Source organism: Contarinia nasturtii, unplaced genomic scaffold (genome assembly GCF_009176525.2).
Source record: "Contarinia nasturtii isolate CC-2019 unplaced genomic scaffold, AAFC_CNas_1.1 Cnas_scaffold_5855, whole genome shotgun sequence".
In the NCBI taxonomy this organism is placed as follows: domain Eukaryota; kingdom Metazoa; phylum Arthropoda; class Insecta; order Diptera; family Cecidomyiidae; genus Contarinia; species Contarinia nasturtii.
In genome coordinates this window covers 10,441-36,510 of record NW_022203122.1, presented here as the reverse complement: position 1 = coordinate 36,510, position 26,070 = coordinate 10,441, and the positions used below count along the sequence as shown (strand labels likewise).

Sequence of the window (26,070 nt, the reverse complement as noted above, 5' to 3'; positions counted from 1 at the left end):
TAATTAAATGGTGCCGTATCCTCCTGTATTTATTTGTGTGTGTTCGCTCGCGCGAAAGAGAGTGCGTCTTTCACTTCCTTTTTTTCCTACTTGGCATACAAATCGCTTCTCGTTTAGAGCGCTCGCATTTGCAATAAATCTGTCTGCCATGCAGCAGATGTTGCCACGAGTGAACTTTTTGAAGATGAAAGCAACCGAATGAGCCGAGAGAACGAGAGAAATGGCACAAACTTGTGAGCAAGTTCGATGTGTTTTATTGAAAAATCAATAAGTCAATATTGCAGTGTGGCACCTGGAGATTTTTGCATGTACGATTGAAAGATGGATTAGAAAGTCTAATTATTTGCGATTCGATGCGAACAATTGTCGCCATTGATTTTTGATGACGGTTTCGTTTCAATAAATTCATAGAAACTTATTCGATTTTCATCGTTTACTTCGAACTATGTAAAAATCAATGATTTTGAAATGGATATTTTGACCGGCCAATTGACCAATCAAATGGGAACTTCCATTTTTGAAAGCAACCCGAATTGATCTTTACCATCATTCGTTCGAATTTGCGTTGAAAATTATTTTCTTGGATAAAAGTTTTCTATTTTCTTCTTTTTTTTAAACAGAATTTCCGTTCCCAAAACTTGATGACTGTTACAATGTCGATTCTAATCTTATCCATCCATGCGAAAATGAACGTAGCTTGGATACAACATGGCTTTAATGTTAAATGCAAATCAATTTTTCGGTGTGGTTCGATTCACGTTTCAATCTTTCACATTCATTATTATATACCTGAGCGTCGTCTTCATTTTCTCCCCTCGCATAAGTTTCGGCAACTTTCCATACTTTTTCCTAGTTAGTCAATTCTGTTTTGGGTGAGCCTTCGTTTCCACGCACACAGACACACCGAACACAACACTGTTCGTTTTAATTAGTTAAAAATTTATTGGAAAAGGTTAGAAAGTATAAAAGCGAAAACAAACGGTCAACGAATAAATTTCACGAAGCGCATAATAAATTTATACAAGAAAAAAAACGTTATCGGTGTAGATGTGAAACCATTTGTCCGTAATGGAATCATAGCCATTAACGTACGTGCAAAAATGGTTAGCTCAAAAATCTACATGCTACTGCTGCTCCTGATGTATTCATCGTTTGCGTGATTCAGCGACGAATCTTCAGTGAATACCATACATTCGTGCACTCTCCTTTGATTGCTCAATAATGGTCATATGGCAAATGACCAAAACCGAAAAAAAGTGCAAAGAAAAATCGAGGAACAAGTTATAGGATCTGTGGTTAGTGCATGTGTAAGAAGTAAATATTTGTTGTTTGCTTGATACTTCCTGCCATTTCAAGCTGTTCACTTTCGATTCTTCGTTCAATTTTACGGTGTGCAAACGAAACAGTTCACCTTTTCAGGCCGTCCAATGTATGTGTATGGATGAATGTGTGGCAAATATAATGTTTACTTCGTGTCTAGGCCGTACCAAAATACTTTACAAACGATAAACACGTGTAATATCGATGCCTAGACGTATCTGACGACACTGCTATCCAGAAATTAAAAAAAAAACAGAAACCAAAACTTTTATTTTTCCGTATATATGCTTTTTTATCATTTTTGGTGTGGTTCAATGATTTTTGGTCTTCTTTGGTTTACCGTGTTCACGTTGAAAGTGGGTACATTGGTTTATGTGTCGTACGCACGATTTCAACCTATCCAAAAAAAAGTAGTGGTTCTGAGCAAAAGTTCAGAAAGGACGTTGCATGGAAAATGAAACCAATACTATGCCAGCGAATATCGGCATGATGACACGAAGTGGCGACAACAAAAACAGCAAATCGGTTGCATGGATTTGCAAAACGAAACGCACCGTGAAATGCTCGTGTGTGTGTACCAAAAATGGTTAAAGAACTAAGTAAGCTTGGAAAATTCTATCCATCGCATTTGTTAATAACCATTTTGGCTTTCTCATGCTCTCACTCAAGAAAGGTGTAGAACTGTTCCGGATTTTATTGGCCACTTTTACCAAATCTATAGGTATCTGCGTTTTTTTTTTCAGCTCCGTTGTTGATTGAAAAATAAGGATTGCAAAGGGAAAACTAGGTATATGCTTTTTTGTTGTCGGTGTGTGCCAATCTCGAGAATGGTTGGCTAAGGGCTGCATAGTTCGGTTCGCTTGAGTCAATATGAGTAGGAGTTTTTCAGTTGGGGTCATAACAAACAGCTTTTTTTGTCGAAACCAACGTACAAAAACCATAAATATTATACGTGAACACTTTACGGTGATAAAGTGTGCCGGATATAAAAAAAGAGAAATCGAGTTAAAGGATCGTCGCAGTAACCACATCGAATCGTTTTGTATGTACATAATATATGTACGTGTGTACTTAGAAAAGTGGAAAAGTTGGCACATACACACTGAAACACAAGGAAACTACAAGAAACGAGAAAGAGAAGAGAAGTGAGCGGAAAAAATTCAACAAATGGCATATGTTATCACACAAAATCCACGATGTGAATTTGCATACTTTTCTATTTTGCTATTTTAGACTCTTTTTTGACACAGGGACAACGTTCTTCTCTGTCTCTCTTTCTCGTTTTTTGTTGCTGTTACGTTGCTGCAAAGATATTCCCCTTTAAAACATTTAAAGCACTTAGGATGCATGCAAAATGAATATAACAGTATGGGTACGAATGTATTTTATGAGCAAAATATTAAGAACAATTCAAATGTTGTACATTTTTTTTCTTGCTTCGCGTTCTTTATTCTCTTTTTATTTGCCATATTTTTTTTCATCGTATTTTCAAATGTTGATTCACAAAGGAACAACATAATGGATGTGGAAAGCCACATATACTACATATACCCAGGGCAAGTGAGTGAATGAGCGCGCCAGCACCATAAAAAAGAAATCCAAAAAACAAATATTGTTCTTGAGTTCATACGATTGAGATTTTATCGGTTGTAAAGTTATTCCAACGGTTTTTCTTTCAACTCGAGAATGTTTTATCTGCATTTCATATAGTGAATGTGTGTATGTGTGTGTGTGTGGTGATGGTAATGCTGCTCTGCTGGCGTTTTAGTGCCGCGAACATTGTCAGGCAAAACGCAAAAGGTTACTTAAGCGAGTCGGATCAAATCTTGAATAGCACGCAACTATAGAAACTCTTTGGAATTTTGACTTTTTCAATAGGTTTCAATGCTTCTTCTTTGAGCCGCTATGTGTGTGTGTGTTATTTTTTCACTGTTTGCCATCCTTCTGGATTTATTTTCTCGATTGCAACACTCTCATATATTTTTGCGATCGGGTATGCGAAAAGCATTGTTTCAAATTCAAAATATAGTCAAAATGCATGTCGTGTCGAAATGAAAGTGTATAGACACAAGATTGTGAGAGAATAAGAAGCGATACAAGCATATAAACCAACGCACATTTCTTTTTTTTGAACAATTTTTTTGTGTTCTACTTTGGAAACCCCACTGGATGGCTTAACCGACTTTTCGATGTTGGCTTTTTCTTGTTATATGCTCACATTCGAAAGGAATTGCTATTCAATTTATAAAATTCTTGACGCTAATAAAAAATTGGTGGTTTTGTTTGATATACCAAAATCACGTACAAAGTAAGAGACACACACCAGTTCGCCCAAAAAGTATTACAATGTTTCATCTAGTCCTTTTCACTCTCTTTCTCTCTGCCAGCTTGTTCCATAATGTTCTTTCGCATGTAATGGACTAATAAAACAAACTTTTTGGATCAGAAAAATTTATTCATTTCATGTTCGTCCTTGATTTTGTTCGTTTATTTTTCTGGTGTTCTGTTGAACTTAAGTGATTTTATTTCTTTCTTCGTTTAAAAAAAAAGTATATCGCCGCGCACACGCACACCTAAATGAAACCAGAATAAACAAACCAAAATGGAGCTATGACGGAATGAAAACGAAATCCATCGGTATTGGGTTTAAATTTGTTTGCCTTTCATGTTCAGAAACCACCAAGCTCAAGCGATATCGAAGATGAACCTTTTGGTCGGTTAAGCAACAACAGAACAAAAACAAAATACGCACAGTAACAAAAAAATCAATTGCATATTTTGAATAGCTACGAACTATGATGCGATCAAAAGCAGATAGAAATAAATTGAAAGTTTTGCTCTTATATCTCGGGCACACCGACAACCATTTTTAACTTGCATATTTAATTATTCCGTCATCATTGATGGCAGAATCAAAAGAGATTGAATAAAATGTTTGCCGATCTTTTTCACAACCAGTTTCGCTTCGCCAGCGACCCAACGCTAAAATAGAATACACGCACAACAATATCGACTATATAAAATAGATATCATGTTTTGTTATCTCTTTACGCTTGTGTGCACCGCATTATGTAATTAGCGTGCGAATCACAGCGCGGCAAAAATGTCTATCAATGAAGAATGGCTCGGTGAGTGTTGTGTGTGTGTGTGCTATTGTACCGTAATTTTTCGCCCGTTTTTGTTGAGATAAATTTAAATGTAAATGTGATGTTTGTTCGATCTGGTTTGTCGTTGGTTTGTTACGGCAATTCGTTCATTTACTCACTTTACAAAACAAACAAATGAAATGATAAATAAAACGTAAAAAATGTTTTAAGCAAAACCGGCAACCCGTTTGCCATGCTACAAAATACAGTCGAGAAAAATAATTTATTTGTTTAGAAGGGATCCATGGTTTTTCTTCTTTCGTTTTTATTCAATGCCCCCATTGACAATGCGAATACGGCAGCAACATTGTTGTTGTTGTCCAAATCGTTTGATATTGCCTTTATTTCATTTTTAATTTTACTTGTGGCCACAATGACGTTCCGCTTGATTCAATTGAAATTTTGTTTAGCGAGCGCATTTTCACGACTATTCAACAGTGTAGCCCAAGCGAATTTCTATCATTTTATTCTGCTACATTACATCGTAATGATCTTTGATAGGAGTTTAACATGCGAAATGGCTTAAGTTTGAAATGATGAAATAAAAAAAAACTATGGACAAGAGTTGAATGTGCTTCCGTGCTGCTTCCATCGTGCTCTAGTTTGTGTGCACGGTGCGCATTGTGGAAAATTCTTTGGTCGAGCCACAGCAACAATAACAACAGCAGTAGCAATAGCCACGAACAGTCGATGTTAATGAAAATGAATGAAGAATGAAGCAGAGGCAGAACTCAAGAGAGAATAAAAAAAGAATGAATTATTCTAGACGCTATGCATATGATAAAGAGAGCGCCGACCACTGGATTTTATTCAAAAGAGAACGAGAGCGAGCGTTAAGTCAACAAAAAGCCGTTTGCTGATTAATACAGTGGCAAAAGATATCTGGCCGAGCACATCAGACAGTACTGGTGCTCTGATCTCCTGATTATTATTGCTACTGGTGCTTCGTGCATATATTGTTGTTGATGCATTCATGAAGCCGAGTTTTTGTCGCAATATCGGTTCTTATTTTTTTCCATGTCACACTGCCGAACTACTGTTACTTGGTGTAGTGCCATGGTTTATCTTCACTTTTTTTCTTCTTCATCATCTCTTTGCATCAATACAGCAATGATTGTGCGCCGTTTTGATGTGCAAATATTATGAATTTAAAATGAAAAATAACTGGTTTCATTTCACCAAACATAAATACGTAGAATTCACTGTTGATGTAGTTAGTTGTATTATTCTTTTCTTTTGCGTCTTCCGAGTGAATTTACTACCAGAAGTGAGTTAAGAATGAGAAATTGGCTGACTGGTTGGCTATGACTATGTTTTAACTGTCACCTCCTGCCTAAGCAGCATCTTAGCTGGATGTTTTAGAACATCGTCGCCGATGTCTGTTGCAATGGGACACAGCTCAAAACACACTGGTTGTGAGTTATAAAAGCAAATCCAATGTGACATTCTTCGTCGATAACTCATTTCTCGTATTTTCCGTACAATTTTCATGTTTCATTATATTTTTTTGTGTGTGTGAACTTCATTCTCATTCGACTTCTGTGTCCCTCGGTTTTCTTTTTTTCGTCTATTCCCTATTTTCATAAATGCATTCCGTTTTTGCTTTCATGTTTCATTTACTTTTATCGTTTTTTTTCTCTACTCTTTGGCATATAGAATAGCTACCGTGAATACAAAACGGATTTTTTTTTTCGGTTAATAGGCGATGTAAAATTTTTGTTTAGCTTCTTTCTCACTCTCACTCGCTAACTCAATGGAAACGTTCATGGATTTGTTTGCCTTTATTATTATGTCATCGCGCCGTGGTTTCCACACAATGGATGCAAGTGCGTTCACAAATTTTTTTTCTCCTCGCTCTTTTTCCATTTCTTTCTCTCTCGTTTGCTCCCAATATTTATTGGCATATTCGCAGTTTTTAGTCATACATTTTCCGCTCTTTGAAAACAACCACAATATCGCTTTTGTGTTGAGATTGTCTCTCTGTGCTTGCGTTTTCGCTTTGTTCGTATCTTTTCTGCATTCGAATGCAGTCGAAAGATCTATAGATGAACCCGGAGAGACAACAAACTGCATGTAAATGCGTTTTACCATGTAGCATAATATATAAACTCTGTGTGTCGGGGATAAAAAAAAATGTGTACGGTTGACTGCATCGACACTCAATTGCATTGAACGGAATATTCAATGGAAACAACATACGGTTTGTTTGTCATTTACAAGATTATTTGATCTATCTTAATTGACTTACTATCTGCAATACAGCATCAAAATCAATTATTTACTTTTCATTTGTATTCACTTAAATTAAAATAAATTGACTGCATTTTATAGGTTTCACTGCTCCCTCTCTCTCTCTCTCTCGCTATCTCTTATTTTCTATACCGTTCTTTCCTTTATGTCGGTTCGGCTGTACGTGGTGCATGTGGTGGTAGAGTGCATAGAATTCTAAATTTTAAGCATTGTGTGATACACGATTTGTAATATCGATTGATATTGCATGCACATTGCACTCGATTCAAAACCACTTTATCCATCTCTATCTCTCCGGTTCGTACACCATAAAAATGCATATTTTTGTGTTGAAAATGTTCGAATAGATAACACAATATTATAGATACAGTTTCTTAGACACTTGTGATTTCGACACGATACAGATGAATTGGGAATGAGAAGCCGACAACGACGACTGAATTTAGACCACGGTTTTTGATTACATTTTACCAAACTGTACATACCGACAATCGTACAATACATACTCTTACACTCAACGCACGCAAAGCAGATAGATATCGAATTGCACTTGGTTAAATATTTATATTTGTAGCATATGCATGTGTGTATGAGAATTGAACTTCGTGGGCAAAAACCGTCCGAAAAACCCAATGAAATGCAGAACGAAGGCGAGAAAGAGAATGGAATAATTTACATCATTTATGCGCCATACAGTATCACATACACTGGGCATATTCATTTCTGGGGGGGGGGAAATGAAACTGAAAACAGTTGGTACAATGTAACTTATTCCTATTGGAAATTTGATACCGTATTCGCCGATCACCGGATTACAGTTCTACTTTGTATATTTTATTACTCATTTAAATTTCAATAATTATCGAAAGCAATTTGGATATACATTACAAAATCGACATACATACATTTTGTGTTTGTCAGTTTGTTCAAAATAACGAATCCATTATTCAACAAGATATTGATAATAATTTCAATATTAATCGTTTCATGTGTGTGTTCGTGTACGATTGTACGTTGTTAATTCCATGGTAACAATTATAATTGGGCAGCGTACAATTTTCTTCTGATCTTTGCCGCGTGCAACTTATTATCTTAGTGTATATTTGTGGCCGCCTGTCGTTACCGTTTTAAAATACAGAAGGTCACATTCTTAAATTTCCTTAGGTCATAGATCGCAACTTAACACATCGATTCGACTTTCTGTGTTGAAATTCAACATCACTGCGTCGTTGCTCTCTCTCTCTCTCTCCCTCTCTATCTCTTTGATTCGTTTATTGGTGGGCTCTGTTTGAATTTTGCAATTTCCATACTGCCAATTATAATAAAATAAATGACCATTTGCATGTCAGCGCAATTGACCAAAATAAGAATAGGTAAACATAAAATGCAGCAATTAATTTATAATTTTATCGATTACATGTGGCACAGTTCACATATATAAATAAATATATCGTGAGCATTTGTTTAAAAACCACAATCGCTTGGCAAAAAGTAATATCTTATCGTTCGGCAGGTATTTCGAGTTTGGTTTTCGAATGAATTGAACGAAAAAGAAGAAGAAGAAATAATTTGCTGGCGCACACGTATATACAAAATCGAAAGTAGGTCTAAAACGCAAATAGCAAAATGTATCAATTTTCTAAAAGCTTTATCGCCCGATCGACTTTAACTGAGGTTGATTTGATAAAATAAGAGAGACGACGACAACAGCAACAACGATGTGGATAAAACCCCATAAACGATTTATGGTTAAATGCAAATGGTTTTTCGGTTTAAAAAAAAAAACATGCACACACATATAAACAATCGATGAGCGCAAGCGAAAAAAAGGCAGTCAGCCAATGGTTTGTGGTATGCAAGATTTAAATCGGTTGATAGAGACGGATTTTGCACAAATGAAATACGATTTGCCATTTTTATTACGAAAAATTGTATCGAAAACGGTTTGCGTGCTATAAGAAAAGAAATGATCAAGCGAAATTCTATTTCAAACGATTACGATGGCTATCGGTGGTGTTGCACTTTTTTCTTCGTCTGATTTCTGGTTCGTTTTTCCATTTCAACGCAGACAAGAAAAGAAGTTTAGAAAACCAAGTCCAACTCTTATTTATCGCAAAAGAGCTTTGTTTCATTTTCTCCATTTAGTTTGAAAAGCAAACCGCTTGGTTTTTTTTGTTATTCCAGTCATTGCTGCTGTTTATTCGTTCTCCCTCATTTCTATACGTACATTCAATCAAACTCGATTTGAAGTACCAATCAGTGATTGCAGCTAGTGTCTAATGATCGTTTAACATCAACACGGTTGTAGTTTTATTGCGCCACATAATTATGTGTGTGCTTACACATTCAAGACTTGATTTGAAATACACACCGTAAATGAGCACATTGAATAAAGGAGAGAAGAAGAAGAGAAAAAAAAACCGTCGACCACATCGAAAGAGTGTGCGATTGCGCTCGCATTTGCGCCACTTAAATTTGCGCTCAATTCTAACCGAAGATCAAGCAACGGCAGAAAACATGAAAATTAATTATCGTATCGTATTGCATGTGGAGCAAAGCCAAAGTACAAAAAGCAGGAATAAAGAAAAATAGTAGCAGCAACACCAACGACCCGTGATTTATATGTGTCTATCGAATTCGATTGAATTGCAAAAGGGAGAGAAATATATATATATATATTTTTTTCAATGAAGAATATAGCAAAATTATCTATTTATTGGAATATCAGCTTAACGGACGTTTTACATTTTCAACTTAGACTGCGAATACAATCGACGACTCGTTTATTTAACGCTCATTTGAAATCAATGAAAGCCATAAAATCCAACTGTCGGCCGATTCTGCTTGCTTTTTATTCCATCCACAAGCTGTATTCTTGAGTTGTGTGCATTCATTGTGCGAGGTTTATATTGTAGGTCTGTTTTTCTTCATTTCTTTATTTATTGAGAACTCAACCAATTTATTTGATTAATAAGTTTCCAGGTAAATTGTTCTTATGATTCATTAAGTGAATTCAGGTGAGAAAAAAAATAATTCTTGTCAAAATAATGGCTTTAAATGAAAACAATTAATGTTTTTCATTGTTGTTTAGGTATTTCCATTTACGAGTATTTTATGTTCTGTGCTCCGATTTTTTTTTTTTTTCACATTTCAAAATGTACTTCCGATTCTCAATTTGATGAGCGTTAATTTACTTAGCTTGTAGCTTATGACATATACGTCAATTGTTGAGAATTACGCGAATGTTATTTAGCTGTAGCTGCTTTAATTAATCGAGTAAAAAGAAGATGACAGTTTTGCAACAGAGAATTAATCGATAAATACGTCTCTCTTTATCGCAAATAGTTGGTGTAATGGGAGAGCAAAGGGAAGACAAAGGTAGAGAGATACCGAGATAAATAGAAAATTTGACAACATCAATGCTATCTCTTTGTTACAATGTGACACATGACATCCGTCATTTCTCTCCGAGTATGTATTGCAAAATTGTTTTGTTGTAGCTGACTGATGTAGAGATTGATTTTTGCATTGCAAATGATGCCAAATGTAATGATTTTCCAGTGCAAAAGCACAATTTCAATTTGTTTGTATTCGACCGGTGCAAATTAATAATTAACAATCGGTTTTTGGATCGACGTACGTGCATTAGAAAGCCGCCGTTGTTCGCCGCTCATGTGTGTGTATATGCAATTTTGATGAATGAACTACTGTGTAGTGTCTAGTAATGTCAAGGCAATGATTTTTGCTGGAAAATCGTTGTGCCATTTGAACACAGATACGCGCACACACACACACACATACATATGGAATGCACAAAATTTTGTAGAATGCCACTCTATTGAAAACTGTCTGGTTAATGTTTCATATCGAAACGAAAATGGTTGATTCCATCAAGTTGACAAGTGAACGTGCTACGTACATAAAATATACAGCAAACGAGAAGAAGAGAACTCTAGAGAACGAAAGAGTGAAAGAGAGGAAGAGAGCAAAGTAGAAGCATCCATTTGTGCATTCATATTCATTATCCAGAATCTCGATTCTATTATACTATCTAATTTGGTGAATTTCGCGGATTTGGTTTGAAATATTCGTATTACACAAGTTATAATTTTATGGGGACACTTGAAAATTATGCAGGATTAAAATTCACATTGAATTTCATGTCGTACCGGCACCATAATATCCAGGCCAATCCAGCAATAACAATGGATGCACAAAAAGTTAACAACAGAGGAAGAGTATGTATTCGTGCGTCCGACCAGTGCAGCACTCACTAGTGCCAAGCAACAAAATTGTGTGATTTTGGCGCATTCGAGAGATATTTTCATTCATATTAGAACGGCAAATGTGTATTTGTACATTGGACTACACCATACACGGCATCAAATCAAGTATCAATAAGGCCCCATAACATTATTCTAATGAATGCGTGTGCATTGCATACTTGCGGCACATACTCGATGCCATCAATCAACATCGTGTCTAGTCAAAATATTCCACTCATCTCAATATGGACCGAAGTGATGTAATCGAGATAATCGAATGCAAACGTTACACTCATAAGCACACACACACACAATACACCAATACTGCAACATTCGCAATCAAATCGCAATGCCGCGAAATATGAAGAAAACGACGATTTTGTGCCATATATGCATACCGGTGTGGCTTCGTCAATTTGCCATTCAGATTATCATTATTAGCTGCATCGCATACGCTTAACGCATGTATAAAGATGATTATTATTAGCACTTGAATTTGATTCGACGATGCAATTCTTGGTCATTGAATTTCTCGACCGATTTTCCAATCGGCATCGGTTCATACTTTGCTCTAATCATACTTCGACAATATAATCACAATGCACAAAAATGCTTGCATACGAGTATATCTATCGCAGCAGCAGCAGCAGCAGCAGCAGCACAAAATGTTAGCGAGATCATTGATGCGGAGTCCATTCGATAAGAATGTAATGAACCATTGAACTATTCTGTGTGATGTGAATATCTCACTGTTTTTCATTTTCTCAATTTTGATTTTCATTCGGAAAAGCTTTATGATTCGATGCAAGAATCGAGTTGACGATAGAATTGAAAATTCCAATCAATTATCGAAATTAATATTGCCCATTGAAATCAGCGTTTTAATTGTACGAATGGAAAATTCTATAATAATTTTGCTGAAAATACGTTGATTTATATGCATTACTAAAAGGACGAACATACAAACATGCATTCAAACTTGATATTCAAATGCAAACCCATTTGTAAAACATATGCGAAATGAATGGCATATGGAACAAGTTAGATGCGAAAGCATGTAGATTAGCTCCGATTGGAATGGCATTAGAGAGCATTCTCGTTTCTTCTAGCATTCTCGTTCTATACATTGGATGTAATCCAGCAGATTGTTGGGTTTTTATTCGAATATCGTGTTGTTTTCGGTGCCTTGAAGGACAGTGAGAAAATTAGTAACAAACATTTGTTATTTTTGGCCATAAAATTTATAAACCAAATTGAAAGGCACTTTCCCAGCGGGAATTTAATTGAATGCGAATGGTTTAAATTTTTGGTTGCGGAACAATTGTTTTGACTTCATTGAGACTGGCTCGGAATTGGTTGAAAACAATGTTGAAAAGTTGTTTCAATTCGTTCAACTTGAACATAGACGACTGGGTGCACTGAAGGGCATCGATAGAATTAACCAAAGCATGAAATATCCCTGTTTTACACTTGGTAAAAGCTATTGCCACTTGAATATAATTGATTTTTTATTTTTCTAAATACAAACTAGTATTAAATGATTAAATCGATCATTTTGTGTAAGTGTATTGATAATTTCGGTGTGGAAAAGTTCCGTATCGGTTCAAAGAGTTGTCATTTGTGCATTAAAAATAGACCAACTATACGAATAAGTGTCTATCATGTAATGCATTATGATAATGGTTGATTATATCATGAAAATATTCAGTACGTGATGCACAGACGACAGTGTGAAATGATTTCATTTTTTATTTGTTTGCCTAGTAAAACGGTTTCGGTATATATCGCTTTTGCTCGGTAAACAAAAATCGCATTGAAATGCCTATCCAAACATGTCTTCGTTGTATTCGTATATTGATAGAAGATCCCATGCACACAACAACGTAAGTGAATACTGTCATCGCTATAGACTTATATGATTGTTAAACTACTTGTATTCCAGTCGAAAAAGATTCGAAGTGAAATCGAATAGGAAAACCGTTTAATAATTATAATATGAAAAATACTTCCGAAAGGCATTCATTTCCTCTCGGTTCCTTCTTTTCGTCAAACAATTTGACTCAAATGTAATGTTTGCTTTAAATGAAACATATTTTATCTTTACAATGGCTTTTATTCAATTCGATTTGAAAAGTTTATAGTTTTCTCTACTCGAATTGAATTTTATGCATGCAATTTTATCATTCTTTCAATTTGTTGTTTTTTTAGTTTAGTTATTCCACATCTCAGTTGCCATCACAACAACTGTCGGCCGGCACGGAATCCTTGCTATCTGGCTCAGTTTGTTCGATGTGCTCTGTTATTTTTGCACGAACTGTATGGGTGTGAGGAGAAGATTTTGTTGGTGTTGGACTTTTATTTAACCAATGTATGTATGACTGTGTGTGTGATGTGTGTTTTGTTTTATGAATAATTTTTAAGGGATGCTTTCAAACAGAGAGACAGAGAGCTGAAATTGAAATGAAAATAATTCTGAAATAAATCAAACTGATAATGTTGATGGTGTGGTGTGCAGACGAAGATGATGAAAGGTTTCATTTGTAGATTTGAGTCTCGTAGTATTTTATAAGTTCATAACACACACACTCACACACACACAACCACTGTCTCCCTTTATCGCATCAATCTCGTTTTGTTTTTGTAGTAATTTGTTTTTTTTTGTCTTGTCTCTCGTCTTTACGGTGATCGAATGATGCACTAACCATTTAGATGCTCAACTATGCAACTATTTTCCATGTTTCCATTCATTCGATTTCGAAATGGCATTTTCATTCTATCGTTCACTGACAGTGTACAGTGTATGGTGAACACGACGCGCATCCACTTCTCATTTCGCACTATTTCGACTCGAATTTAAGGCGAGAATAATTTACATAAATTTGTTATTCGTGGTATGCCAGCATACAGACTGAATAACATTACCATGAATTTCATCTAGTTTTAAGTATTGTATTTCATATGTATGAATCTGAAACTGAGCTCGCTCCCTTTCCCTCCCTCTCGCTCTATTCAACATAAGACGATGAATAACAGCAGCGACCACAGCAGCAGCAGCAGCAGCAGCAGCAGCAGCAGCAACAGTAACGGTAAAATAAGAAGTGGTTTGTCTGCTTGAAAGATTGCACCAGTGACAAGTTAAGTATTTGTGTATGTGCTGATTTAAATATCTCCAAGTCACTTCGATATGAAATTAAACAGTTTTTTTGCGAAATTTTTCACAATGATTTGGCATTTCTCCTGTCGACCGCGTGCACTTTGCATATATTCGGTTTTAGGTTACTTTTCTTTAGAAAGAATGTCATTGTCCTATTGAAAGTATCTGAAACAACGACAACATCTTCAAATGTTAAATTTATAATTGCGGCCATCCTTAAGTCAAAACTATGTTCATCAGCCGATTTCTAATGCGGTTTTTAACACTCCATCTTAGTCGCACAACATTCGCATACTTTTCGATTGAAATCGATTTGCACGATGTGACGACACAACTTTCGATGACTCCTTCACAGTAAGTGCAAAAGTTAGTTCGCAAACAAGTTGCATAATGCATGAAAGTGTGGCTTTTACAAAACTGAATCAACTAATGCTCTTTATGGAACACTAAAGAGTTACGCCAAAAGGAAAGCCACATATACCTGTGCTCGAGTTTAACAAAAATGTTTCAAGATTTTGTTCGAACTATTTATCTGTGAAAAATTCTGGCTATGACTTTGATTGTTTGTTTTGATAGGTGGTGAGAATGACATGTCTCAATGTTTGGCACAACTTTTTGCTCTCGTCGAACTTCGTTTCCTTGTGTAAATTCTTCGCGATTTAAATCAAAGAAACTCTAAGTATTCACACATACACAGCATAAATCCGAAATGTATTCGGTCATTGAATTCCATTCTTTGTCCACATGTGCATAATGTACAATACTGTTGCCTGTGATTCGTGCAGACAATTTACGGAAAACACTTTGCATAATGTTTGTGTGTATGTGTGTGTGTGATCTGGGGTCGTACATTATTCGAACCTGAGATTGACCACCTACCGAGAAGGAGCCGCTCGTATGACCGACAAAATGCTGTAGATTTGCACATTACGTGTGTTTGCAGACAATCACCACAATCGCCTGCCTTTGCAACATCCTATAGGACTATCGTCATTATATAACTTTTAATTGTTGTATACATTTTTGAAGCTCACAGCTTCAAAACTCCAAACCAATTTCTCTTTTTTTTTTTCTTAACTCTTGCTCCAGCTCTCTCACACACATTCTGTATTTAGTTTAAATGGGCAAAATGTGAAGCATAAAACAAGTGAAGCCAAACGATGAAGGTAACAAACATTGCATTTTGTGTATTCACTTAACAGAGCATGTAGCATGTGTACGCATTTGCTTCATATTTAACTTGCTGCCTCTCTAACACTTTTTTCACTCTCTCTCTCCCTCTCTCTTGCCCTTCCTTTTCTCTTTCCATGGGCTGTTCCGAGCCGGCCAACCAGCCGAAGCATCGGTCTTGTATGATTCTTTTCCGTTTGCTGTTTAGTTCGTCCATCATACACATTGTTTGAATGCAAATTGAATTTTTGGTTTTATTCAAAAATGTAAAGTACTCGATGTACTTGGCGAACACTCAGACAACTGTTTAAATTTTATTTGTTTTCATCTCATTTCTTTGCATCACATGCTGAAATACTCTTTTCTCTCTCTCTCTCTCTGCCTCTCTATTTCAGTGTACTACAGACCGTTTTTACTGCTGTTATTTATATTTGTATGTTGTTTTTTATTTTACACTTTTTAGTTGAGCTCTCATCGTTGTTTGTTTTTTTTTCTCTCCTCTTTCCCTTTCTCTCGCTTGCTCTTGCAAAATCCTGTGTGTTTGTGGCTTAACCAGTGTTCAACATTTTCAATTTTATTTGTGATTAAAATGCTGCATTGAAATGCCAAATACTTATGCAAATTAAAATATGTGAAACGAGGTCCGTTTTGGCTTTGGCTGTTGTTATGTGTTCGGGTCTCTCTTTTTTTTCTTGCTCTTCCTCTATTTCATTCATCTTCCCTGCTGCCAGTGGTTCGGTCTTTGTTTGTTCGAGTTAACTCACAATTTGGGTAAATGAATGCGCCTCATGTGCGCACACTGTTCTTTCAAGTGCATAAGCATTTAATGCCCATACATAATATACATTTTGTGTATATTTGTAAATGTGGCGTTTTATTCATTCCAATGTGTTCCTGTTTTCAAGTTAATGTGTGCGAGTCGCGCGATATTCGCCAACTTCTCTTTTCTCTCTTTCTCTGAACATCACTCTTTTGGTCTCACAAAAGTGTAAAACAACCATAAACGAGTGGATGAAGTCTGTGTTGTTGTTGTTGTTGTTGTTGTTGTGTTTCACTTTTTACAGTACATCATTTCAATGCGAACTCCTTTTAGAACCCCGTTCACTCTCATATTTGTCAAAAGTGGTTAATTATAAATTAATGTGATTATAAGCCAGGGGAACGCAAAAATGCGATAAGTTCTTTTGCAAATTTTCTCATTCAAATAACATGAAATAATTTCGTAACCATGTGAAAGTCAGCAATGTGAGAGTGCATGCGCGCGCGTGAGCAAATGAGAGTGGCAAAGAATGCCATCGAAAAACAATGAGGTAACAAACTGCAGTTGTTACGTTCATCTGCATGAACACCTGAGCTGTTGAGTTTGGCAAAGTTCTTTTTTTTCAAGCAAAAATACCATTGTGTTGCAACACCAGGAAATGCCAATAAAATTATATTCATGCACACATGGCGAATCCATTCACGTGAGATGCGAAATAAACAAGGACAATGAGAGACCAACGATTTTTTTTTTATTATTTCAATTTCCGTCAAATTTTCTATCGAAATACATTTTATTTCAGGCAGTTGTATAACTGTGTGTTGACGGAATCAAAATGAAATGAAGAGTATGCTTTCAACGAGTTATTTAAAGTAATTGAAAACAAAAACAAAAAAAAATTCAATGCAAAAATAAAATCCATTCTCGGAATAAGCGATAAATAATGAGCTATATTTAGAAATGAAGCTCAATAGAAGAAACATTAAAATGAATTATTAGCCGTTCCCTTCCCTACATTGAACGGCAGATGAATTGAGAGCAATAAAAATGAACCATTTTCAATCGATATTAAACATACATATGCATACATTGAATTATTAACTTCTTCACTTTTATACTGGCTCGTTCAACGTTTGAAAATGAAGAGTTCGGTTCCATTTTACTATATATGTACATTTTTTAATTGCCTCAGATGCAACAAATTGAATGTAATAGTACACACACAATAATCTAACATTTAGTTTGATGTCATATTAAGTGCATGTTTTGAATAAGCGAAATAATGGTGGAATTAATGGGTTGAAGGAATAAAATGATATCCTGCGGTCTGTATTTGCGGTCAGCGTCGTCGTCGCTACAATGAGCTGAATAAGCAAAAGAAAAACACTTCAAGACGACACTAAAAACCGATAGTCAACATCGTACACAACATTAAGCATACTTAAAATCTATTACGCGCCAAAGCCCATTGCTTTGCCTCACTGAAATGCCACAGCAGTTTTTAAAACAAAGCAACGGCTACAGCAGCAACAAACACAGGAATGGAATAAAAAAATGGCAACAACAAACGATTTAATAGTTTTGAAGTTGCAATTAAAATACCACACTAAGATGTTGCCGATGACGCGCAACTTCTTTCAATAAGACGCAGAATGCAAGCCAACGAATTGGTGAGCGGGCGCGTGCGTGTGCGCCCATTCGATCTTACTTAATCTACACACAAAAATACATTAAACGAAAACGGAATAATTTAAATTCATGAAATTGTGATGATATAGCATTTTTAAATGATAGTCATTATGTTTTTGCTACCGCTTTTTCGATGCGATGCAATGAATAAGAGATTCTATCTGGGTTTTGTTTTTGTTGTTGTTGAACGTCTTTTTTCAACGTATCTCTTTATCTCGAAATGCTCGGGCTTTAGCTTGTTTTGCTCATTCCAATCAATAAACGACAATAAGAGCATTCATTATTAAATGAGTCCTGCCTGCGTTTTTACCTATTGTTTTTTGTTTTGTGTGTGTGCGTCTCCACATCTTCTTGTATTCGAAGCGAACGACAGTGCACAATCACACGGTCTCTTCAAGCTTTCGGTAGCTGTACAGTGTACACAGAGAAAATGTACTTTTACAATTGTGGAACTTAATAACTTTGAGCGATAGAAAATGGGCATCCACGAAAGAGCATGAACCATGAAATGCATTCGATGTATGTTGTCGTTGCTTTTTTTTTCGTTCGTCTTTATCAATAGAAAGGTAATTGATTCTGAACTAGCCAAAGCCGATTGCTCACTACTCAATGTTGGCACTAATGCGCCTTATGAAAAAAGCAAGAACATGATAGAAAGAGCAAACACAGGAAAACATTTTTTTTAGATTGAAAACAACCACAAAATGGATGTCACAAGATATCTTGATTATCTGTCGATAAATTAAATGTTAGATTTTATTCGGTTTCCTTTGTTGGCCTTAATTCTGGAAAACAATAAAGAAACTAACACACAGAGATAGAAAGAGAATTTCCCAGAAAATCGGTTCTGGATCGTTGCATTGAAAGCCAAACAAATTTGCATTCTTCATTTTCGATGAATATGCGAGCGATCGAGTGAGTGCTTTGCTCGTTCCATTGTTTGTTGCCGATATTGATAAGAATTTCAAATGTAAAAAACAATTTGAAAAGATGGAATACCATATTTAAAAGAAATACTATAAGTTTTCTTATTGTTGTTTTGTTGTTTATGAAATTGTCTAACGCAAATAGAAAAAACGACACAGAAGCCCTTTGTGGGAATAATGCGCGCAAGAAGAAAACGAGCAAGATGATAAAAACCGATTTGGTTGGGCTTTTTTTTCTCTTGGTGTTGCTTTGAATTATGTATTATCATCTTCATCATCATCATTATCACAAAACGTATGCGGTTAATGCTGTACGACAGCCAGGCTATCTCGCCTACAGAGAAGTTCATTCTATTGTAAAAAAAAAGTTTTATTCACTTTTTTCTCTCTTTTATTTATTGATTTCCTTCTCTCTAACATGACGTTTCTGTTAATTTTTTCTTTCTCGCGCGCTTATGGTTGTTGTGGTTTTTGCTCATTCATTGAGTGAATAACAACAGCAAATGAAGTAACAAAAAACTTAACAACATTTGACACAATCCTCGATCCTAATCTAATCAATGTAGACCGAAGAAGAATTACGAAATGCTACATCGAATTGCAGCGAACCGAACCACAACCTAAGATTGACAGCGTCGTGCTCTCTCTGTTCCTCTTTGGTATATTTTCATCATGCACCCGGATGAAACCAAAGGTAATATAGAACAATAAGTTTATTGAATTTACGTTTGATAGCAACGCGGTCACGCGCGTTCTACAGATTCAATCGTCTTGAGTATATCATCGCCGCCACGATCGTGCTGCTATTCTTTGGCCCCTCACTTCACATCATTTTTACTGTGTTCCTTTAAACCGTTCAACCACACAGGCAGTGAGACAGTGAGATAAAAAAAAAAAACACTTGTTTTGAAAACACAATATGCCACGTACATTACCTAAGTATTGTATGTTACACGGAAATTTATGCTTTGGTTTGACTCAAATTTGATTCAATCGCTTCGATGACGACGATACCGCGGCGGCGACGATAAAGACGAAGAAAAATAAATACCCGCGACACTTGTGGTTGATTTTTTCTCTTCTAAATCTAATATTCGCAACAGCGACAGGATGAGTTCGTTTTTTTTTCACGATAATATACATTCGGTAACAATTGATATTTCCAATATTTGCGCAAAAGACAATACACAACGGCTGCCGAAACAGATTTTTTATGTGATGGAACTTGAGATGGTAAAGTGACAAATGTGCGTGCTGTATACACCATAAAAAACGATGCGACTCAGTGCACAGGAAAAAATTTCGCGTTCGACACACATAAAATGTTATTATGCTTCGCATCGTTTATATCCATTTTCATAAATGCCATGCACGCTTTCGCTCACCGAAATCAATATAAATATTTCTTTTTGGTTTCATTTGTTACAATAAATGTAAACCGCATTTTTGCCATTGAGAGTTAATTATTATGACAAATAAAAGTATGAATAAAAAGTACGATGCGACGAATGAAGCATTCGGTGACATTTTCACTGCAGGTACGTATGAATGGAATTTTATTATCGAAAGAGAAAATGTTTTGAAGTGCGTACTTGCGTATATGTTAAGAAAGAATTTAAAGGAATTACAGTAGACGCAAATAATAATATTTGAAAATTGTGAATAAGAGACGTTTTTTTGAGGGGAGCAGACAAAAGCGCATAACTTGATAAATGAATTTCAAAAATGTTTTCGTCATTATGTGCTCCGCTCGCAATCATAAGGGTTCGAATAAAAGAAAAAAGTGTAAATAAAAATGATTGTGGTTTTTTTGAAAAGCATGGAAGGCTTTGATGGAACTGAATATGGGTTAAATATTAAACTTTGCATCCAAACTTCTGGGGCCGAGAGAAGACAAAATAACAGAGAAGAAGCTTAGAAATCACTTTAAATTGGATATGTCATGTTGTGTGTGTGTGTGTGTGTGTGTGTGTGTGTTTGCGTGTGTGTCTTTTTCATCGGTTTCATTCAAACCAATAGAAATTTCTAGTCATATTCAATAGAATTCACTCGTTTCAACTTTGCTGTGTTTCATGCCAATGCCACTGTTGAAAGATGCTTTGGGTTTTTTTTCGTCTGATATGAAATGCGCGCACTCAAATTCTCTCATACGGAAAACATTCGAAATTAAAGCGCCCCCAAACAATAGCAGAACAATTTATTCACATTTATTATACAGAAGAATGAAATTCGGAAAATTTTGCATTTTACTGTCGTCTCTCACGACAACCAAAGCAATATCATATGTATTCGAAGTAGGTGAACATTTGTACACAAGCGACGACAAAAATGAGCAAAAGCAAGTGAATCCACCATACACATGCATACACACACTTATCATAATATAATGTATTTGTATGGCGGTTATTCATCAGAGGCCGGATTTTGGATGTTGAATGTATAGGATGAACATGCGGCGGGAGGAAATCACGAGAAATACGCGAATTTTCATTGTTAACAATTCATTGTATTGCATTGGTAACGGTGGAATATGGCATTCTATAAAATGCATGTGTGCGCGCCCCACGTAAAAGCGTCGACTTCGGCTTTTCACTTCACTCATTTTTATTTTTCTCTCGATTGCTGCTGCTGCTTGTATTGCTTCTATTTTCTGTTTGAGCTTTTTCAGCCATTCGCCTTTATATTCTTACATATTCCTATTTCGTATTCACATATAGGTATTGCTTTGGAATTTATTCGAGTACCTTTCAATTCTCTAATGCCATTCCATGTGATTCAATGTACGTCGTCATTAGAAAATGCGGACGAATACGCACCGAAACCGTATATAAATAACAAAAGATGCCGGAGATGCCAAGCAACTGATTCTGAATGTTATTGTGCAAAAATACGTTACCGACAACAACGCCGAATGACGGAGAAAGAGAGCGACAAAGTCAAAGCGAGAACGTTCAGGGGGAGATGAAGAAAAGCACACAAAAACGATTAAGAGGTGTAATGTAATTTTGCTCGTTTTTTCTGTCTCAGTCTTTCCTTCACAAATTGCCGGTCTCGTGGTTACCATCTTTTATGCTATTTTGCCGATGCTCAAAGCATACTCAAGCCAAACTAAATAAAAATCGAAACAATAAACATCGGAAACATGCAATGGATGTGTACTTGCCATTCCACCACTTTGCCTCATTCAATCGAGGTAATCAAACTGAATGACTTTAAGTGAATTTAAGCGCGGCAACCAAATCAATAGCATCACACACACACAGAGAGAGAGAGAGAAATAGCACAAAACAACATTCATCTGAACTCATTTATTACTTTTTATGGATCACAATGTATGTGTGTGTGCAATGAATGGTACGAGCAAAGTTTATGCTTAAAATGCTCGAAATCGAAAATTGCATAAATTCCAATGATACATTGACGTCGTCGAGAGCAAACATATTTATTTTAGACATTTCATTTGTTCGATATTTGGCCCTAACAATATTCTGGGCACCAAATTCGAATCGAAAATCGCAATTTGGAAATCAACGCACCAAAGGTGAGAATATTGTAAATGCCATCGTCGATATCTTCGATTTCTTTCTTTTTTCCATTCCAATTTTCTTCCTGCTAATGCCGCTCTCTTTTATTCTTCATTCAAAGTGTGCGCGTCACTGGCGCGTAAATTATGTAAATATATAATTGAATTGATGCGATTAACGGCACTAAAATTCGAACATGGAAAGCAAAAAAGCGTATATACTACGTGCGATTGCTATATATATATATATATCGATCCAATCAATTGTAAGATGGCATTCATTTGCAGCTTCGAATGTGTGCTCTGTTCAAGCACCGACGTGTGATATGGCGCCTAGATACGAAATCAAATACGTTTCACATTAAAACGTGAATGGTCGCTTTCCTTTTTTTAACACTCCAGCTCTCTCGTTCCGTTCGTAATATTCGAAGATTTAGTGTCGTTGAAAAAAGGAAACGGTAATCAGATGCATTAGATTGAAGAAGGTTGTTGTTTCTTGTTATGTATGTGCTCCTCACATCATACTCCATTTCCGAGCAGCTAAATGTACTTTATTGATTTTTTTTTTCGGTTCTTAATAGTTTTTCTTATGGAACGAAGTGAATTTTTGGTGTGCGCATTTACTATATAGTGGCTGGTTGGTATTTTTTCACAATTTTATTTCCCCGTTGAGCAGCTGCCAAAGCATATCTGGCATTTTTGAGATTTCCTATTCGGGTAAGGTTATTAAAAAACTTCGGCTATGATGGAAAATGGAAAACGGTGCAACGAAAATGTGAAAATCAAGCTAATTATAAATATTTGAAATGAAAATGTTCATACATACACGAAAGTGCGAGAAAGAAAACGCATATACTGAAATTCTTCATTCATTTAAATGGATGGAAATTACGCAATTGAAATTATTCTCTCCCTTGATTTTCGTGGCTGACATTGCGTTTGCTTGCAAATGCACACACACACATCGGAAGTTTACTAGTTAAGTTGAATTTGTCGTTTCGTCTAAAAATTCTATAGTTTTTTTTTGCTATTTTCAATTTTCTTCTTAAGTCGATCCTTACAAATGTAATTATTTTTGTTTCAAGTCATTCCAAGCCAATCATAAAATTTTAACATCACTTTTTAAGAGTTGGATTGGCATTGTGCAGGCTTCATATTGCTGTCTCGACCGCGCGCGCTCTTTTTTTTTCAAATGAATAACAATGCGCCATGTTGTGCAATCGACAGCAGCACATACACATATTGTGGTCCGTGTATATCTGGCAACTGACTTCCTTGCGCCAGTTCACGTATTCTCTCTCATTCTCCCCAATTTCGGATTCTTACCATACGGATTCCGTTTCGTGAGTGCATTCTTGTCTTTAATTATAAAGTCATTTAGAAATTAACTTCTCCTTGTAGGGTTTTAGACTTTAAAAGCGTAAGCAAGCAAATGACTCGTCGATAAGATGCCATACTACTCTAACTACTCTAGAGAACATTAAATGATGTGGGAGCAATATAAAATTGACGTTGCCTCTCTCTCTCTCTCTGTTCCTCTGTCTCTCTTGGAAACACGCTGAAAGCCAAACATATTTTAATTTTCATCTTTCTTTTTATACTCGTCATCATCTTATTCTTTGTCATTTTCTTATTCTTCTTTTTCCTTTCTTCTAGATAATTATAATTTAGTCGAATATAACACTTAATGTGGCATGATCAAAAATCTACTTACCGCACATATGTTTCCATATCCCCAATTTATCATCGGCAAACAGGCAAATCAAGCCACGGAATATCTGCAATGTAATTGAAATGAGAGAAATATTAGAATGGAAAAGAGAGAAGAAAAAAATATTGAGAAATTTACTTGGTAATTATATGGGCAGAGATATTCACGCAAATGCTTGTATCATTCAGAAAATTTGGAAGCCGTATAGCTGCGCATTCGATTGCAACTGAAACGATCGACCGAATGTGGAATGTGTAACAAACATACATCTAATGGTTATACTTTGAAGGCACTTATTAGTCTCAACCTCCCAAAACCAAAATTCAGTTTCAACTGAATCGAAGACATAAACATATAAAAAATAAACACCGAAGACAAATGAAAATGGACATTGTTTCAATTAGTTTTCATTTTTCATGTTCTTCCGAAGACGGTGCTTCATTAATTTTCTTCAGTTATTTTTTTTAGGAGGGGTACATATATAAATGTTCGAAATTCATTTCCTTGTCAGACAGTCGACGACAGCAATGTTGTTTTTTTTCTTCTACGTTTGTCATTCATTGACATATTCAAAGATTGAGAGTGTGAGTAATTGTTGTCTCTTCCGTGCGACAACGACGACATTTCTCCACAATTTCGTCTATTTTCGATTGTTTCGATGTACAAAAAAGATATGTATAAATTTTTATTATACTTCGACACTCCATCAACGTTGAGGCCATTTAATGCATGCACTCTTTTTTTTAATTTTCATCGTCTTTTATGTTATTATTATTGGTTTGAGAGAGAATGTAGCATCGACTGCCGACATGCAAGCAATTATAAAGACTTCTTTTCTGACTTTTTGAAATTCTCATGAGAATTTTTTCTGTTGTTTTGGAAAAGATTAACCTCATCGTTCGATCTTCGCTTCATTGCGTTGTTGTATAATGTCAAGAAATATTTCTTCTCCTTACGTCTTTTTTTATAGTTCCCTTTGTCCCCTTCACACGCATTTCGGTTGTTATAATCAAACATCTGAGCTGCAATGTCATTTACAACCATTTTAAATTAACTTATAATTTTCCAAAGAAGTCGTGTAGTAATTTTTCGGTCTATATAAATGACAGATGAAATTACTTTACAATTAACAATCACCGAAAAATCAATCATACAATAGCAACAGCACAACACCCAGAACGGCATATGCACGCCGTTCTTGTGAAACATTTTTTAAAAAAATTGAGAGAGAGGACCGAAAAATTGGTACACCAATTGTAGCAGCTTGTGTTTTATGCTGATGTCGATGCTAAATGTCATCATAATGTTCCATGTGGCATGTTTCGGTGTACATTTACAATACAATATTGTGCATGTCTCTTTTTGATGTGTGATCTTTAGTTTTAATTTGCTTGTTTACAAATTCTACCAAAAAATTTTGGTTGTTTGCCCAACGCAAAAGAAAATAAGAATCTAACACCAATCGTCCGACAATATTCCATTGGACAAACGGCTCGAATCTCACCATTGAAATTGTTTGTACCGGACAGACTTTTGGTCAACAATTTCCAAGAGATACACGGACGAAGAAAAAAAAATGACACCAAAAATTGTGAACGAAGAGAAAATGTGCAACATGAAAAATCGTTCAAGCCAAATGTTTGTGTGTGCGGTTTTGAATAGCATTTTAATTGCACAATATGCAGTTTGTGTGCGTAAATGTATGAGAGAAATTCAGGGTAAAAACACAACATACATCATCCTCTTTCAATGTTGCAGAAAAGCAACACAAGCAACAGTATTAGCTACTGTCGATTTTCTACAGAAAGGCAACTGTATGGCACTCTTGATGAAGTCGGTCGTTTTAGCACTCCAAAAAGCATTTTCCGAGCACACTTCGACTCTATTTCTCTCTCTATAGAATGTGCAACAAACATATCGAGCCATTTTCACCAAAAATAATATGGATACAATTCATTACGTAAATAGCAGAAACCATAAGCATATATTCGTAAATGCAATGAAAACGGACGGATCACAGTGCATACACACAAACAAATACTCGAAAGACGGATACTCTCTGAAACTTCATTGCCAACAAATGCAGATAAAATCAAATTGACTCTTCAAGTGACACATAAACTAAAACATTTTCGATGTATATTTCCACCGTAAAA

The 26,070-nt window shown here is 35.7% G+C and overlaps 1 protein-coding gene across 1 annotated transcript in view; it reads right to left on the bottom strand.

Moving 5' to 3' along the window:
* The window catches only part of LOC116351616 (netrin receptor unc-5-like), a gene marked incomplete at its 3' end in the record, with an annotated part of 43,390 nt that extends 19,408 nt beyond the window's left edge, over positions 1–23,982 (bottom strand). The window contains exon 1 of the mRNA XM_031783741.1: positions 23,918–23,982. The remainder of the gene's footprint in view (positions 1–23,917) is intronic.
* Positions 23,983–26,070: the final 2,088 nt, after the last annotated feature.